The sequence below is a fragment of the Archocentrus centrarchus genome, chromosome 7 (genome assembly GCF_007364275.1).
Source record: "Archocentrus centrarchus isolate MPI-CPG fArcCen1 chromosome 7, fArcCen1, whole genome shotgun sequence".
NCBI classification, from domain to species: Eukaryota; Metazoa; Chordata; class Actinopteri; order Cichliformes; family Cichlidae; genus Archocentrus; species Archocentrus centrarchus.
Window position 1 is genome coordinate 15,830,345 of NC_044352.1, and position 18,800 is coordinate 15,849,144.

At 40.0% G+C, this 18,800-nt stretch overlaps 1 protein-coding gene across 2 annotated transcripts in view; it reads left to right on the top strand.

The window, feature by feature from the left end:
• Positions 1 to 3,014: 3,014 nt before the first annotated feature.
• Positions 3,015 to 18,800, top strand: part of LOC115782961 (uncharacterized) — a 44,352-nt gene continuing 28,566 nt past the window's right edge. For both annotated transcript variants that reach the window (XM_030733523.1, XM_030733524.1), the window contains exon 1: positions 3,015 to 3,357. The gene's annotated coding sequence lies outside the window, so the exon portion shown is untranslated. The remainder of the gene's footprint in view (positions 3,358 to 18,800) is intronic.

The window sequence follows — 18,800 nt, forward strand, 5'->3', positions numbered from 1 at the left end:
ACATTTTGGCAATCCACCTGCACCTGTTTTCTAATACAGTGATAACTTACAGTGCAGTGCGTTTACTCTAGATAGATAAGCATTGGCGCATCATGTTACGTAATCTGTGCGCCGTCAAGTGATGCTTCCTGCTGACTATTCACTTGATGTTGTACAGCTGATCTATAAATTGCTCTTAACTGAAAATTGGTAGATATGTTAGCAATAAGTAATTAAAATCAAATCACCTATAATTTGGAGAATATATTCTATCAGGCAAAACAGTTCCAATTCAATATTACCAACCTTTTTTTTTTAACCATATCACACCACCTTGATCAGCAGGCAGGTTTTTCTCAGTTATATGCTCAAGATCCACTTGGTTCCTGTAAACCAACAGCTAAAAAAAGCTCTTTAAAGACAAATTATAAAGCTATTGTGTGAAGTATGGCAATCATATAATGCTCAAAATTTCCAGGAAAAAGCTTATATGGGGAGCCTGAGTTAAGGCCAGGAAATACTGTTCAAACTTAACATTTTATTATGTTATTTATTATGTTTTATTATTATGTCTAAACAATGATGCTGTTTTTTTATGTTGTTTGTTTGTTTGTTTTGTATCTTCCATGTTTTTATGCCAAATTCTGAATCACAAACTTGCCCTCTTGAAGCATATTTATCTTAGCTATATTTCATAGAATAAAGACAATTTTTTTTTGTGGCGTGTGACTGATTGCTTTGTTCGTAACAGATGGCATGTTTATACTGTTACACATAAAGCCTGTAAGTGCATGATGTACATGAAACTTATTTATTCCTAGTTGCAGCTCTCATGAGAACACAGCTTCTGAATGTGTGCCATAAATCTATGCCTGCGTGTATCTGGGTTGCTGGTTGGTTGGGGGAGAGTGAGACAGAGAGGCAAGCATGAGGCTGAAATAAGGTCACTGTTAAAGTTCTAGTTAGAAGGCTTGATGGAGGTTCTCCTTGTGTTCTCATTTTGCCCATTTTGCCTGAGACCTCCTATATTCACTGTCTCTATATGTGTGTGTGTGTGTGTGTGTGTGTGTGTGTGTGTGTGTGTGTGTGTGTGTGTGTGTGTGTGTGTGGGAGGGGTATCCACAGCACTTCTTTCATGACAAGTGTGGCCCTCTGGGGCTGCTGTTCTCTGAGAAGACACTAATGTGAAGTGACAGGAGAGCCAGTGGTGCACTGCTCTGAGGGGACCTGCATTGTGGAGGAGACCCAAGAGTCTGGCCCACAGTGGACAACAATAGGAAAAGATCTCAAAAGGACAAGGCTTATCTGTCTTTGAAAGCATCTTAGGCTGTGGCTTTTACTTCTCATTCTCTCTTTCTTTCGCTCTGTTCTCTTCTCTGATTCTGTTCTCACACGTTTTGGCGCTCAAAGTGAAGATTTGTGTCCTGCAGCACTCACCAGAGGTCTGTTTCACTATTATCAAAGAGCCAATTCATCATTTCTGAGACACGAGGGCTGAAGATATTCAATCTATATATTTACAGCAGCCTGAAAGACTTGATTTCCCTCAAATTATTATGTTGCAGCAGTAGTTTGCTCACAACAAAGGCTTGCAGATGATGCCATTATTCAGGCTGAAATGAGTATGTCAGCTGGGGAAGTGTACCAAAAACAACTCCGGATATTTTGAACTGGTGCAACTAAAATACATTACAACCTAACCTTAAATCAAAAGCAAAATGGGCTGCTCCCTTCAGCTCGTTGGGACATTTGTCAACACAAACTAGCTTACACAGCTGCAAATTACAGCCATCACTGGCTTTCCAAAACGCATATGAATGCGTTCTTTATTTAGGCCCATGCTCATAAAAGTTTAACGTTATACAGTACATGTGACGTTTGAGGCGCAGTCTCATTTGATTTTTTTTTTTTTTTTTTTTTACCATCAAGACAGTTCGAAACTCGATGAGGAATAAATGCAGAAGCTATTATGAGGCGCATGTCAATAGTTTACAATGAGATTATGCTTCGGAGAAGACATATTGCTCCTCGAAATAATCTTTGAGCAGTCTCTGTTACTCTAACTGCGGTCGCTTGGAGGCACTCTCTGTGAGGTCAGTTTTAATTGAATGGGTGCCTTCACAGGTGCGTCAATACAGACTCCAGCCGGAAAAGAGGGGAAAATCCCTTCAAGATAAAACTGATATATTTCATTTTGGTAAGCCCGGTAGAAAATGTGAAGTACTTTCAAGAGGGGGAAAAGCACAGAAGATATCAGCCGGAGTCGATAATTAACCAACAGCAGATACTGAGATACTGCGAGATTGATATGTCAGCCCCACATCCGCATCGGACTAAGAGAGGCAAAGGCCAGTCAGTACAACACGTTTAAAAGACGGAAAAAAAAAAAAAAAAAAGAAAAGAAAAGAAAAAAAAAAAGGCATTTTTAGGGGGGAAAAATACAGACTCTCCAGCGCAGCATGTCAGATTTCCTAATCCTTAATTTTAAACTATTACCCAGTTTTTGCCAAGGTCGTGCACGTGCAGGCATCTCTGCTGTGTGGTATTAAATACAGCTATTCCTCAACCGTGGCACTAATTCTAAATGAATATTATATGCAAAACAAGATGTTTTTAATGGACAAACTGCACCAGAGTTATCTCTCCACCATTTTCTTCCTAAATTTTCCTATATATTTTATTTAAACTCGAGATGCACATCTGGTTCTTCTTCTTCATTTTTGGTATTTGCAGTTGCAGACCTCATCCAGAGCTGGGAATTCATTCAAATAATAGTTTCATAAGTGTTTCTAAGTGATTTTCTCTCTCTCTCTCTTTTGTAATGTGAAATCAGATTTACTATATTTTTGGTCATCTCTAGTTTGCCTAGCTTTTATTAAGCTCCTACTTTTTTTTCCCTCCTCGGACTCCCCCCTCCGCAAGACTAATCTTGCTTAACGGTTAAGTTGCGTTTTATTTTGAAAGGAGGGTGACGGGAAGAAACAGTGTTATCGTGTGTTTTTGACTGGTTTCAGTCACATGGTGCTGCCCAACCGAGAGCTGCTGATGGAGCCAGATGAAAAAGACAGGAGGCGAGCCCCTCCGGTTGCGCGTCAGCATCCCCTCAAATAGGAATCCGCTTCTGTCACTTCTGCCCTGCGCACCGAGAGACGGACGACGGCAACCCCGAAACAACACCTGAAGGAGAATTTTATTTGGCATATAGCGTTTTCTTTTTTTTCTTTTGTAATGCCAAAGAAGAAGAGTAAAGGGAGGCTGTGAGGAGGCTGGAGCGTTGCAAAGAATGATAGTGAGGATCAAGGCGCGCTGTCCCAGGAGAACTCATCTCAAAAGCTGGCCGTGAGAGACCGGGATGCTCCTCTAACGCACCGGGGGCGAGTGAGTACGATGCATCTGGCCTCTTTCTCTTTCATTTTTGCTTCCACTTTGGCGACACCTGGACAGTTTTGGACAGTTGCAAATGCACGTCCCTCCTTACCTTTAAATTATGCCGTAGCTACTACTCGATCCCACCTGTCTGATCAATCATTCATAGGCATCTTAGTAAACCGCATCTTCAGCGGCGTGTGAAAGTTAACCTGCTTATTTGGAAATGGTGCACTTCAGCGGCAACTTAACGCATGCAGGCGTCAAGGTTTGATATCGTGCGGTGCGTTTCAGCGGGTGATTGGGAGGTCGATCGTGTCCCTTTAAAGTTTTGATTAGAGTGAACATGTGTTGCACACTGCGGCCACAGCGTTGGCGTTAGGCTAATTAATAAAGCCTTTGTAAGGGGCTCGCCTATCACAGGCACTTATCATTAATCCACTCATGGCCCGGAGGGCGTGGGTTGCTGTACGTGATGATAAGAGAAAGGCACCAGTCCTGCTCACACGCTAGGGTTGATTAATTATGGACTCGGAACTGATGAACTCACTGACTATTAAGTGCCCAGCAGATGCAGACTTGTCAAGCAGAGCCAGTGGCTTTTCAGATCAGTTTAAAGTTAGATGATCACCGGTCAGTCGTGGCATTTGGGCTGATTTTTGTTTTTACCCAAAATAGAGGTCCAGGTCTGTTGAGATGGACTGTGTTTTAGATACAGGCTCACTTATTAGAAATGACATCATTTCATAATATCTGATTCACTCTGTAACCTGTAATAAGAGTGAAATCCTTGCTGTGCTGCTAAATGTGTGGGTGTGAGCAGAACTTCTGCAGCAGGCTCAGTGCATGTAGATGAATGAATCGCACTTACTATGCAATAAGGGTTCCCATCTCCTGTGTGTGTGTGTGTGTGTGTGTGTGTGTGTGTGTGTGTGTGTGTGTGTGTGTGTGTGTGTGTGTGTGTGTGTGTATTTCACCTCATTACACCCATTGTGTTGACTTAAGCAGGAGGGTCACCCCTGAGGCCCGTTCTCCAGCCTTATTGAGGAGTGATGCCCTGAATTACACCATGCTCGCCCCGATTACAGACGAGAGAGAGGCATTTCAGCTTACGTGTTAAGCTCATGTCAACTGAAGCATCATGTATGAGTCTGATGTATATTTCCTGCCACAGATATGTCAGTGCATTACACAATCACCAGACTTAAGAAGTCCCCCACTCACTACAACTGCATTGCTTTTGAGAGGTGCTTAACTCTTGCATCTAGTGTATTTACAATTAGCAATGGAGTTCCGGCTTTGGTCCGAATCTTGAGCAATTATATTTGCAGCCTGCCCACGCACGCTTTGTACAGGAGCTCATCTATTCTTGGTTGTTCTACAAACTGACAAAAAAAAAGAAAGAAAAAAAAAAAACCTCTCTCCCTTACAGCCTGTGTGCTGCATTTCTCCTGAGGCATTTTCAATATTCTCCCTGTGTATGTATTAAACATCAAGCTTGTCGAACTGCTAGCGCGGGGCCGGGCACTTTAAGGCAGAGTCAGCCTTCTGTTGAGGGTGACAGAACAGTCAGATGGCCCCCACAGGGCAGAGAACAATTCCTGCTGCTGATGCACCCAAGGCGACAGGACTGGAGCGCTCCTTCCTCCTCCCTTCTCTTTCATCCACCCTACATCCCATCATCCCTTCCCACCTTCATCTCAGAGAAATGGAAAAAAGAAAAAAAAACAGTCTCTCTGGTTCTGTTGCACACCTGCACCACAGTGTCTCTTCTCTTTCCGTTTTCCTTGCACTTCGACATATAAAACATTTACACTCTCTTTCATAAACACACATGCAGACGTGTGCCTCCGGACTAATATTTATGAGTGGCCGCTTAGGTCATAAATCAGACCGGCTCTCATACACAGCATAGCTGTACACATAAACATTAAACCCACAATCACAGTGTTTAGTATGTCATAATTACATACGACACACCTAATTTTATTTGCTGTCCAGTGCATTTCGTCTGCTATAAAGTCCAATTTTATATGAGTGTTAAACTATGTTTAATTCAAATTGTATCATAAAGGTAATGTTGTATTGAACTGTATAATATTCAGAGGTGTTTCTAATAGTCTTAGAAAAAAAAAGACAAAACAATACAAACACTTTTCAGTATAATGTATCATACTTTTAACAATTATCTAAATATTGAACATGTATGTAAAAACATTATAAACTTAAAATGTATAGGGAGAATTGAACTGTAATATATTGCAAAGGTGTGCTCCTTTAAATGACCACTCATATACATGGAATCAGTGTGTCATACAGGAAGTATTATTCACTCTTACACATGCATCTCTGCTCTGAAATTCAAGGTGTTTTTGTCACATTTTGAAGTCAGTCTGGTTTGTTACACAATCACAGTCTTAAACTCACTAAATGCTCCATATGTAATTCACATAATTGCTAGCCAGCAGGTACACATGCAGTAGGCAAAACAGCTTAAAATGGGTGCATTTGTATGCATAAAAAAAGAGATACTGTAAGACTACTGGAATAGAAAATCATCTTCATATAAATCTTGCTATTGTTCTTGGTGAACAACTTGAACTTATTTAAGTAGTGTTGCTCTATGGTTAGATTTAAATCCCCTCTGAAACATAAAGATAACTTGAAGTGCCACAAAGTAGACACAAGCTCCTAAAAAGGCTGTGAGCCAATCAGAAAGTGATTAGTTCAACGGCTTCAGAGAAACGACCTCCTGTTTCAAATAAATGCTCTGCACACTAATGCACACATAAACTGCCTATTCACTGTTATTTTTTTCTCACACAATCATACTGACTCATGATATTCACGCAAAGAATTATACAACAGTTATAGTCTTTCCCACACACTAATGTCTGCCTACATTTGAGCTTTTAGCAGATATGCTTGTAATCCCACTCACAGTATCATGCTCTTTTTTAAAAATGCAAGTTTTTGGTTTTTTTTTAATCATGGAAACTACCATTCAGTTACATATGCGTTATATCAAGAAGGTATGCTGGGATGTCTGAGTAAGAATGATAATGTTTAGAAGAAAGGAAATTCAAATCCCTATTTTTGAGAGATGAACCAAGTACAATTTTCTTGTCCAATTCCGATTTCTGTTTGTTTTTTTTTGCCGATACAGATTTTTGCCAATTCTGATTCTCTTTAAAAGAACTATAACTGACAGTATACACAAACAAAAATCAACTTTTCTTCAAAGCATTTTTTAGTCATAATAAAATAAATTATTAAACTTTACAGTTTCCCCAGACTGCAGTAAGTTACAGGAACTTCTCTCAGCTAAACAACTAAAAATAAAGTGGTATGCTACTGGAAAGAGGTACAAATAATTATCTGAAAATAAACTGCTGTACACCCACCTTTACCTGACATATTTTACCTTACCAAACAAACGCACGCACAGCAGATTTACATAACAAAGCAAATGTCAGTTTCACACATTTTCCAGTATGTTTTTAAATTCACCATATAACAGGACAATGAACCTTTTCTCTTTTTTACTCATTTCTTTTTCTCATAACTGCTTTGGTGTTTTCACTGCTCATACCGAGGCTCAGCTGCTGGCTGGCTCTGAGCTCTGGCTAGCTTTAGCTTTAGCCACTTTCCCTTTGTTAGCTTATTCAAATTAGACATGTTCAGCTGGATGAAAGTGATTTTTGTGTATCTTCCTCACTCAGTGAAGAACCTTAACAAGAACCTGCTAATGGACAGTTCATGCTAACGTGAGTATGCTAGTGACCTGCATCACTGTGCGCATGTTGAGCATGGATGCAATGGACTGACTCAGACAAATGTGAGACTGACTGGCCGAACAAGCTGAAAATTGGCCAGTTCTGGTCCCTGGCTGCTCAATCAGTGGATCTCTACAAAATTCCAAATTAGAGGAATTGGGCTTTTATTTGCTGCCTGAGAGTTAGCTCTACTAGTTTTTTGTTTAGCCAACGTGCTGGATAGTTGTTCACAACTGCTAGCACATAACCCTGCCATATCTCAGTCCATTCTTATCAACAGCAGCTCTGGTTGTCAGTGGAGGGTCATATAAACTGCCTCTGGTGTAATAAAATAGGTCTCGATATCATTTATGTCATTTAACCTTCTTGAAAATGTAACTACTTTGTCACTACTTCCCTGGAACACTGATTACAAGGAGCCTAAATCTAAATCTAACAACTGATCGTTAGCTAGCTAATGTTAGCCAGTTAACTGTCTAGTTCAAAGTACAGCAATAGTGACTCATTCAGATTCAAAAGGCATTGTACTCTCTGCAGTGTTTCATGAAACTAACACTTTGCAGTTGCAAACTGTGCTTGTAGCAATGCAACAACACAACTGACTTTACAAAGTGGACAGATTACTTTTTGGGCCATTACAGAATTTTCCCATCAGGATTCTTCAATTTTTTTTAATTTAAAAGTTTTTTTTTTGTCTTTTCATTATAATTTCTTTGACAGAGACCCTCAGCAGCACATAGCTGGTGAGGCCTTTGAAAATGTAAGTCATTGTCGATGGCTTTTGGTTTGCTTGTTAAATGTGATGGGAGCTTTACAGAACACAGCATTAATGGTCCATGAATCCTTAAAGTGTGCAAGTGCATAGACATGCGTGCATGTCAGCTGCGTGCCTAATAGCTCAGGGATTGAGGGGCTGTAGATTGGCCAGTCAGTCAGACAGATGTGCCCTAGCCTTGACTTGTAGTGCAGGGCTTCAAACTGGCATGCCACCCAGCATTAGTGCCATGGATCTGTTACCAAAGGGCACCGAAACTTACTCTCTGCATAAAATGCTCTAAAATATTAATTCTGTTGTATAAGGCAATAAAATGCATTGCAGAGGCCAAGAGAAAGAAAGAAAGCATATATGTTCTTTATTTCTGTCTCATCTAATGACAAACTCAACATTAACAATTAGTAAATATACTGTATAATACATTGTGCAAAATTTAAACCAGACAGTGAAGCTTACTTACTTACTATTCTCTCAGCTTCATGAAAAAAGAAACAGTTTAGTTAGGCCTGCATCTTTTTGTGCCATATATTCCTTTAAAAGAAAAACTCAGAAATGGTTACTACAGCTCATCCCCTGAGTCATCACTTCATGCAATTAACTCACAATTATGCAGAATCCTCCTGACTAATTGTCGAGTGCGCTGAAAGTTTAGTGTCCATTGTCTCTCTGTGCACTAAATATATTTCAGGCTTAGCGTGGCAAAAGCTTGCCATTAGAGTCTGAGTACGGTAATTCATACACTAAGTATTGATTCATGTCTCAGTAGCGCTACAGCATAATGTCCCTGAAAACAAGTGCAAACAATAAATAAAGTAAAGAAAAAGCTGTGATTTACATAGTTTTGCTTTTAACTCCCCATTATGTCTGTTTGTAATCCACTTATAATCCAACAACATAAAACAATTTGCTTGCTTTGAACATTTTACCTTCATTACCACATCCTCTTCTGTTAAACGTGACCTGGAAGAAATGGTTCTCCTCTTCTGAGCCATGAACCAGCTTTTGTGGCTTTATCAAACACATTTTATTCAGCATTATTTCTTGACGCAATCAGCCTCATCCAGCAATCTGACACCAAGAAAAGGAACCTACTCTAATAAAATGCTGCAGTTTTTGCATGTCACTTTATTTAAGCAGTGAGAGCTGTTGGAGACATAGGAATGTTTTACATTAAACTTCCTAATAGCTGGTTTTAGAAAGTTTGAAAAGCTCTCTGGGTCTCAGCAGCAGGTGTAGTTGTCAAAATATGCTTTGAGGAAATATTCCTTCCACCTTTAAATCATATTTAGTGCTGCCACTGCATGTGATCCATTAACTGCATATGATCCATTAAGGGATGCATGAAGGCCCACAAATTGCCATTGTGGGAACCACAAGTTAACTCATGATACAATACAAACATGATAAATTACCTACAATAATGATAATACAAGCATACCGTTCTTTGATAGGTGTTACATCGCAAGACAGTTCTTTACAGTAGGTTCTTGTATCTGTAAAACTGAAAAAGGAAAAAAAAATACCCATCACAGTAAAAAATGGGAATTATTTTATTTACTTGTGGTGTGAATGCATGTATAATGTCATTAATGCTGATTTTTTTTTTTTAATAGTGTGTCAATTTAATTAATTAGCTCTCTGACTCACTTTCTCCTGCCGTCTGCCAAATGGCCCCCTGCGAGTTTCTTCTTTACCCTTAGTCAGTCATCTCTTCTTAAATTTACACGCTTTTATTTGGTAAGCTCTACCACAGGAAGTCATTAATTAATAATTCCAGAAAATTCAATTTGGGAACCCCCTTAGAGCCCCTTGATGGTTCAAAGAAATTATTATTAAAATATTTTGCACTGGTGTAGACCACATAACTGCATCACAAGGAAGGAAGTGATATGATATATTGGGTTACATAATTTGTCCCAATCCTAATCATCACCGAAGCCCTTTCTCTTTGAAGTGCCAAACATGCGTAGGTGCTACCTTTCCCCACTTTGTGTTTGAGTCATGAGTCATGGAGATTTTTTTCTTAGTAAAAAAGAAAAGAAAGCAATGTAACCCCTTTCACACTTTGTACAATGTGACACAGAATTCATAACTGTGTTGATTATAGGTGCAAATTGGGAAAGCGGATTATTATTTTTGGCTAAATGGGTCTTTGAGAATTCAGAAATGACCAAAGCAGTGTTGACTTCTGATAAACACTGTCTCTATTTTCTAGAGTTGTTTTTTCTTTCTTATAAAATAGAAAATTAGATGCTTAGCTGTGTCTAAAATGATACATAAGAGGCTCAAAACTGGGACTAATACCCCCCCCCCCCCCCCCCCCCCCCCCCCAGTAGTTTTAAAGCATATCTGTTAAAGCAAATTTTCTTTAGCTATTGTGGTCAAAGTTTCGAGCGTGTCCAATGTCAGTAAAAGCAAAACAAAACAGCATAAACATCCCCTTATTGTGCCTGAATTGAGTTACCATTTGTGACATTTGTGTAGACCCAAAGTGTGTAGTGCGCAAAGTTCCCATATTAAGTAAAAAAAGTGAATCTTTTTAGTTTCATTTGCCTAAGGAAATTTGACTTGGCTTGACCTTTTCCAGCACTCCCCGACAGTGTTCAGCTGTCTGCTGAGTTGCTCCTCTGAATGTTCAGGGCCACACTGAAAAAAGCCTTACAGCCACAGTACAACAAGTACTCTGTATCTAGGCTGATAAAAGAGGGAGGAGAGTTTTTCATTCTTAAAGTTAGAATTCCTGACTCCTTGTGGGTGGAGAAGTGTTTTATACTATAATAAAGTTTAATCTGCACAAACTGAGCATATCTTCTTGATCTCATTAACGAGGACGGGATGCTCTTCTTTGGCGCACCTCTCTTTGTGTTTTTTTTGCTGTTGTGTATATAAAAATGCTCCCTAATCTTGCTTCAGGAATAGGCAGAGTGTTGCATAAGCATTTTTCCTGATCAGATTGTGTTGAGCTAAAAGCAGCAACTTTAACTCCATGCATGTTACAAGCATCCATGGAGTTTGTTATTGGAGACAGTTTCATGATATCAAGTGTTTGATTGATTGCAATATAAAAATCTTTTTGGGGAAGGAACATCAGCAAAAAGTTAGTACAAGAGGAAACAAGTTACCAGACCTGTGACATAGCCAGAAATATTTAAAATGCAGTCTTTAATTTGTTTTGGTCTAATGTAGTTATATCTTCCTAATTAATGTGTTCCATCAAATTTGGTGGTGTTATGCCGGCAATCTGTCTCTGTACTTCCATTTATGTGCTATGCATGTATTTATATGTTTTGCTCTCATTGGAAACTCACCCTCATGGCATTAATTTGAATGTGGGGTGTCTTCCTGGCATAAAAGGCTCTGTCTGTTAGAGACACAGACAGTGGGAGCAGAGTGTGCACTGGTGGGCGAGTTCACCTTTGCAACAGTAGCTGTTTATTGATTCCTCTGACAGTCACACAGGTGTTACAGATGGAAGATCAGCCTCTGCACTCAAAGAACATGGTGACAGTGGGGCATTCATGCTGACTTCCCTGTTTATTTATTCATTAACAGGCGGTTTGTGCCTCAGCTCTTCCTCAGAGGACTGTTTTCACCTGTTTCACCTCATGAGGTTTGAAATAGCAGCACATTGGGTACCAGATCTGTCTCAAAATGTGCATGCACACGCGCACGCACGGCAGCATCAGCTACACCCTGTGCTTACCATGAATGAGTGAGACTGTGGGGGACAGTGAAAGCCAGAGGAAGAATGAAGGGTGGAGTCAAGGGCTCCGGGGACCATGGCAAGACAGATCCTTTATTGATTGCTTTAGTAAGAGAATCCTCCGGCTTTTAGTGGTGCTGCTTAATAAGAGTGGCTTGTGGAAAGAGAGATCACATCATCTGAACTCCACTCCAGAGGCTGCCTTCGGCTTTAAAGAATAGTTCACAGCAAAATCAAAACATAAACAAGAGGCGTCTAATCCGTTTAAATAATGGTTTTCGGCACTCCACAACTTTCAGGATTCAGAAGGATCTCTTTACGCAAGGGCTCGTGTCAGAGTCATTTGTTTATACTTTCTCTCTGAGGTTAGTTGTACAGTTCAGGTTTTCAAACATGAAAAAAAAAAAAGGCTTAAAAAAATAATAATTTTGTCACAGGGCCAGGACACTGTCACAAGTACGTGATCTTTCCAAATCAAAACCTAAGAAACCAGAATTTACGTAGCTGCCTATCACATTGTACATTGCAGGATCACACGAAATCAGTCTTGAGATCTTGCATTGGGTTTGTGTGCGTGTCGCAGCAGGGATGGTGTGACTTTTTTTTTTTTTTTTGGTGCACTGACATCTTTCTTTTTTTTTTTTTTCTTTTGCTGCACATATCCCTATCTGTCTATCTTGGTGTTAAGTCAAGTGCCTGGCTTCAGAGAAACACTGAGCTATTTAAGGAGGCAGCAGACTGTGCTAAGCGAGGAAGTAAAGTGTCACAACTGGGGTTGAGATTTCTTGGTGTTTGAAAACCTTGAAAATATCTTTATTTAGTTCTCTGCTCCCCCGGCACCTTGCAGATTGCACCTAGCTACCATCAGATAATGAGTAGCTATGGAAGCAAGCAGCACATCAAAGCCTGAAGATAAACAAGGCATTACTGACAATAGCATCTTTTACATTTTATTTCAAAATGACATTTTTAATCAGAAAGCCTGTTATCGCTGTCCTTAGGTCATTTTAATTTTTGTGCAAGTGCCAAAAAAAAAAAAAAAAAAAAAGCATAATTATTTTGACATTCTAATATATAGATAATTTAATTTTAGGACTGAAGCAGGCTAATGTAACACTGGAGAATGTGGAACATGTAATACAGTGTGTATATTACTGAGAGAAGTGCTGGGACTATTTTGGGCTGTTTTTGATGATTTAATTTTATTATTTATGTATTCACCTCCACATGAAAGAGCGCTGAGGTCCCAGGTGGTTTGTCTTTTTCTCTCTCATGCACACTTTTTCATGCAAACACATGCGTAAATCCATATTTATTTAGCTATTTGCTACCAGTTTTGTAAATACCACCACTGTTTTTTTTTTTGTTTTTATATGTATGATATGATCCACATACCTCTACCCTCCCTAAGCTTGTGCAGTTAGCTCCAGTGTAAAGAGACACATTTGTGTGTGCATCCAGTCTGTTTTTTGTTTTTTTTCATGTGCTTGGACTTGTTTAATTAAAGCACCTGCTGTTTGTCCCCTTCATTCACCCATTTGATCAATAGCAAGCTGGCTCTGTCAGTGTAGTAGCTGTAATGGAATCTTTGCTAACCCAATTAGCAGTGCCCCTGCAGTATATTAACCCCATTTACATTGGTACACACATATATCTCCCTGACATCAAGCATGCAAGGCCACACAGCTGGTCAGACATTCAGTGAAATGAAGTCAAGTGCGCAGCACATTTCATACGACAAACTTAGACCTAATGTCCTTATCACTCATACCATTTGCTTCTTCCATAGTGAGCATTAATGGCTGTAAAATATTAATGGCCTGTAATGTCTGTTCCTTTGTTGTTGTTGTTTTTTTTTTTCAATTCAAAGAAATGAAGTACTGGATAATTCAGGAAATAGGACTTGAATGTGACATTTGGTCATCTCTGTTCAGTAGATTCATTTAGTCCAAAGAAGTATTTGACTGGATCTCTATTTAAGCTGATTTTGAATGTTATCGATCTCTTGAGTCTTTTTTTCTATATACTTGTTGATATAGAAACATTGTAATGTTTCCAGTTATGCTTTTTTTTCCCTGCCAGCAGCCATTAGCAAGTTGATTCCACAGCAAAAATGTCTGGCTCATTATCAAGATGTTTGTTTATGCTGAGCTTATGTTAAAAATGCATATTTTTACTGGATTTTTTTTTTCAACTAAAGCCTTTGCATCATCCTCAAGAATGCATTAGAAATAGAGCTATACATGTGATGTCACCCATTACTGTTTCCTACTAATAGAAGCTTACATAAGCATAATTTGTTTATTTCACTTTTTGGTAATTATTTTGTGTGTGTGTGTGTGTGTGTGTGTGTGTGTGTGTGTGTGTGTGTGTGTGTGTGTGTGTGTGTATGTATGTATGTATGTATGTATATGTGTATATATATTTTAATAAAAAAAACACAGTACATAATTATATATCTATATATAATTATGTACTGTATTTTTTTTTTACTATAGACATTCATAATTTTGAATCTCATGTATCTAGTTGTACTGTTTTTAGTTAAATTAATAATTAAAAACATTGAAATACACTCACTAATATCTAATCAGCCAGTCACGTGGCAGCAGCTCAGTGCATTTAGGTATGTAGACATGGTCAAGATGACCTGCTGAAGTTCAAACTGAGGTTTAAAATAGGGAAGAAAGTTGATTTAGGTGACTTTGAATGTGGCATGGTTGTTGGTGCCAGACGGCCTGGTCTGAGCATTTCAGAAATTGCTGATCCACTGGAATTTTCCCGCACAACCATCTCTAAGATTTACAGAGAATTGTCTGAAAAAGAGAAAATATCCAGTGAGCAGCAGTTCTCTGGTAGAAGATCCCTTGTTGAGACCAGAGGTCAGATGAGAATGGGCACACTGCTTTGAACTGTTGCACCAAACTTGAAGCAGATGGACTGCAACAGCAGAAGACCACACCGAAAACTACTCCTGTCAGCTAAGGAAGCCGAGGCTACAGTTCCAACAGGCTCATCAAAACTGGACAACAGAAGACTGGAAAAATGTTGACCGGTCTGATGAGTCTTGATTTCTGCTGTGACATTCAGATAGTAAGGTCAGAATTTGATGTAAACAGCATGAAAGCATGGATCCATCCTGCCTTGTATCAGCAGTACAGGTTGGTGGTGCCAGTGGTGTAAATGTATGGGGGATATGTTCTTGGCATACTTGGTAGTAGTACCAGCTTAAGCACTGTAATTGAGTATTGTTGCTGAGTATGTCCATCCCTTTATGACCACAATGTGCCCATCTTCTAATGGCTACTTGGTGACATGTCACAAAGTTCAAATCATCTCAAACTGGTTTCTGGAACAGAGGATGGATGGATGGATGGATGGATGGATGGATGGATGGATGGATGGATGGATGGATGGATGGATGGATGGATGGATGGATGGATGGATTCTTGAACATAATATCTCAGAGAACCTTTGGGGTGTGGTGGAACAGGAGATTCACATCATGGATGAGTGTCATGTTAAAATGGCTAAGCAGTGTTTCCATAGGCAGTTCTGAAGGCCAAAGGGGATCTAACCTGGTATGGATGTGACCCTAACTTTGATAAGCTGTTAAGAAAATTGATGGATGGAAGATTGACCAAACTAAAATAACTAATAAACCCCATCTTCTCCTAGTTTGGTAACTCTGTTTGAAAACCATAGTGAACAGATGTGAGACTCAATAGACACCAAGTCCAGCCACAGTCAGAATGCTATTCTTAACATCACTCACCAGGCGAATGACACAAGATAATGATATTCTAACTAACTGATATGAGTCTCAACTTCAAACCCCACATATCATTTTCAGTGTAGCAGCAGGCATTTGTGCTGATAAAATTAGTCATCTGTGACTTTTCTACAGTGTCAGAGGCTGTGAGTAGTGTAATGGATGAGCAGGCATAGTAACTTGGCAGCAGCTGTGCTACAGTGGAGGTGTAAGGTAGGTGGCCTTGGAGAAGGAGTGTAAAGAAAGGCAGCATGACTCACCTAGTGAGGAGCATGCATACTTCCATTGACGAGCAACCCACAGAGCTCCCTCTCCTGTCTCTTCTCCATCTGTGGTGTTGTGTAGGACAGTCAGAGAAAACAGGAGAGTGATTGGAAACATGCATGTAGGTTAACATTTCAGAATTCACCTGGGTTAATGGTTTTTCCATAAGCTGCCATTGCTGAGGCTGACCTGGCTTTTAAGACTGAATCAAATCGATGGCTTCTCCGTCTGAGGCTGGGAGGAGCGAGCGAGCCTGTCTCTGTCTGTACAGCCTCGATAACGCACTGCTCAATGGGCACTAACCCCCTTTCAAATGGAAATATAGTATCCAGTGAAATTAGACACAGTTATCTGGATGGTACTTAGCAGCTATGGGGCTGTGAATGGGTGATGGTAGTGCGACTGTTGAGGGTGTGTCACGCTTCAACTTTGTTGTCCCAGAGCTTAGCGTTTACAGAACATTTGAGGTTCATGTTTCACATCTTTGAGGTTCAATAACACACCCAAGAACATGCAAACAGAAATTGTGTTTCATATTGAGGCATGTACGATTGGATGCAAGCTTGCAAGTGCAGAGAGTGACTCACCACCCAAAACCATGGGGGTGTGTGCTACAGACAGTATGCTAACTTACAGTACACACTCATCACAGTGCCAGTTCGTTCTTCCTGTGTCTCTCCCTCTCACTCTCTCTCTCTCTCTCTCGCCATGTCTTTGCTTCCCATCTCTCTCTATCACTCATTAGCTTGCTTGCAAACACACATGCGCACCCAGACAAATTCAGACTAAGGGGGTGGATTCATAAATTGCTGACATAGAAAGTGAGTGCTGTGATCAGGTTCAGTACTGGCTCAATCCTGTAAAACCCCCAGGGAAAGGTTTAAAATAAATCACTCATAGATTCTGCCTGCCCTGAAGATTAAAGTGGGGGAAGTGTGTGTTCGTGTCTGTATGCGATCATTCTAAATAAGACAGTTTGTCTGCATTTGTGTCTTTGTTTCTGTGAATTTACTCCATGTGCATATAGTCTGTGTCTTTGTGAGAGTTACTGACTGCAAAGGTGATGAAAAGAGCCACTGGGTGGGTGTGCTAAATGGCTGCATGAGAGTGTTGGCATGTGTAACTGCTCCAATTGGCTTGCCGGAGTTGTCCTCAGGGAAATAAGGGCACCAGCACAAGCAAGATAGGCTGCCACTGATAGAGAGTTATGTGTCTTTCCCATATGTGCAGGTTTTCTTGTGCATTAACCCTTATGTCTTACTCTGGTATTTTTGTACATTTTTTAAAAACTTTTTTAAAATTTATTGGGTGATTATTTTGACTGTGTTACAGCTTGTGGCATGAATTTTTCCTGGAACATTTCTTTTTAGTAATTTTTTTAAAAATCCAGTGTCTTTTACTCTTACATGTCATTCATACTCTCTTGATGCATTTTGTACCCTTTGGACTTCTTCATGGCAAAAATGTACACGCACCAAATAACTGCTATTAAATCATCATACATCAATATTATTTTTCTGCTTTTTTTTCATAAATCACTTAATCAGCTTCAGGTCTGATCAAAATGATCAAATATTCAATCATTTTCAGGATTTTAACCCTTTAAATGTCAGTTAAATCATTTGAATTATTGCATTATTTTTTACATATACTTGCATACATTTTCCATATAATAAATAGTAGGGGGATGGGACATTGGTGGTGATTAGAGTCTTGGATATGTCAAAAATTAGCAGCAAAATAGATTTGATTGCATTAGTATTTTTTATGTAGTGCCAAATATCCCCTCTGGATACCTTTGGGGCCAAAACTGCCCCATTGACTGCCATTACAGTATAAAACCATGTATTTTGTAATGTCAGCATTTCATTTTGAAGAAAAGTAGTGATAATTGATATTTTTACTGTATTCCACCAGATTCAACCATTTTCCCATTTTAGGCCAATGCATGAAATTTGAAATTCTTGTATTTTTGCCAATTATATTATGGAGCAGTGCCATGTTTGTGTGTGTGCACTGATCATTTTAGGGGTAAAAAAAGGTCATCTTTGAGGCACGTGTTTCATGTGTCTTTGAAGAGATGCTTGAGTAAAAACATGGCTTTCTGCCTTTGCTGTACTCAAAAATAAAATCAGCTGTTAGTGTGTATATGCACCTGGCTGCTTTCACAGCCAAAGATGAACATGCAGATTGGCTGATGTGTCATTTCCTTAGTGAGCAGAGAAAGAGAAAACAAATGAAGAGTCCTCCACTTCTGTGAAAGCGGAGAAGACACTAGGGATTCTAGCCATCCTAACCGGGAGTGGACAGCCAAGAATGGACAAGTCTGGTCTCCATCTCATGCCAAGATACTGCACTATATTCAGGCACCCACCGGCATGATGCCAGGGTCTACAAGATATGCCACATCAAGAATCCATTTTTTGACCTCTTCTTCACTCTTGACATGATCCAGCTGATTTTGCAAAATGGCAAACCTACACTGGAGGTATTCATTGTCTGGATGGAGTGATGTGGATGCCCAAGAGATTGGAGCATACATGGGACTTCTCATCCTGGCAGGTGTGTACCAGTCCAAAGGGAAGCCTATGGGATGGCCAGAGTGGGAGTTCAGTCTTCAGGGCCACCATATCCCACAAACAATTTCAAATGATAAGGGCCAGCCTCTGGTTTGATGACCAAGCCACCTGTCCTTCTCGACACAAGGAGGACAAGCTTTCAGCTTTATATAATATCTGGGACAAGTGGAAACAGTGCCTCCCACTCCTGTTCAATCCAGGGGAAGACCGCTGCAAATTCCTGCAGTATGTGCCCAGCAAGCAAGAGAAGTATGGACTGAAAATCTGGGTCACCACAGACGTCGCCGCATCATATGCCTGGAAGTGCAAGGTACATACTGGAAAAGTCACTGGTGGAGCTCCAGAGATGGGCCAGGGAAAGTGAGTCATCCTGGACATAATTGAGGGGCTCAGTGGTGTCACACTTACTCGTGACAATTTTTTTTGCCTTCTGTGGAAGAAAATGGCCCTGGTAGGGACCATCAGGGCAAACAAGTCTGAACTTCCTCTCAAACTGAATCAGAGAAAGGGGAGACTGTCTTCTCATCTCTTTTTGCATTCGCAGCAACCACATCACTGAGCTACAGCCCACAGTGTGGTCCTCCTT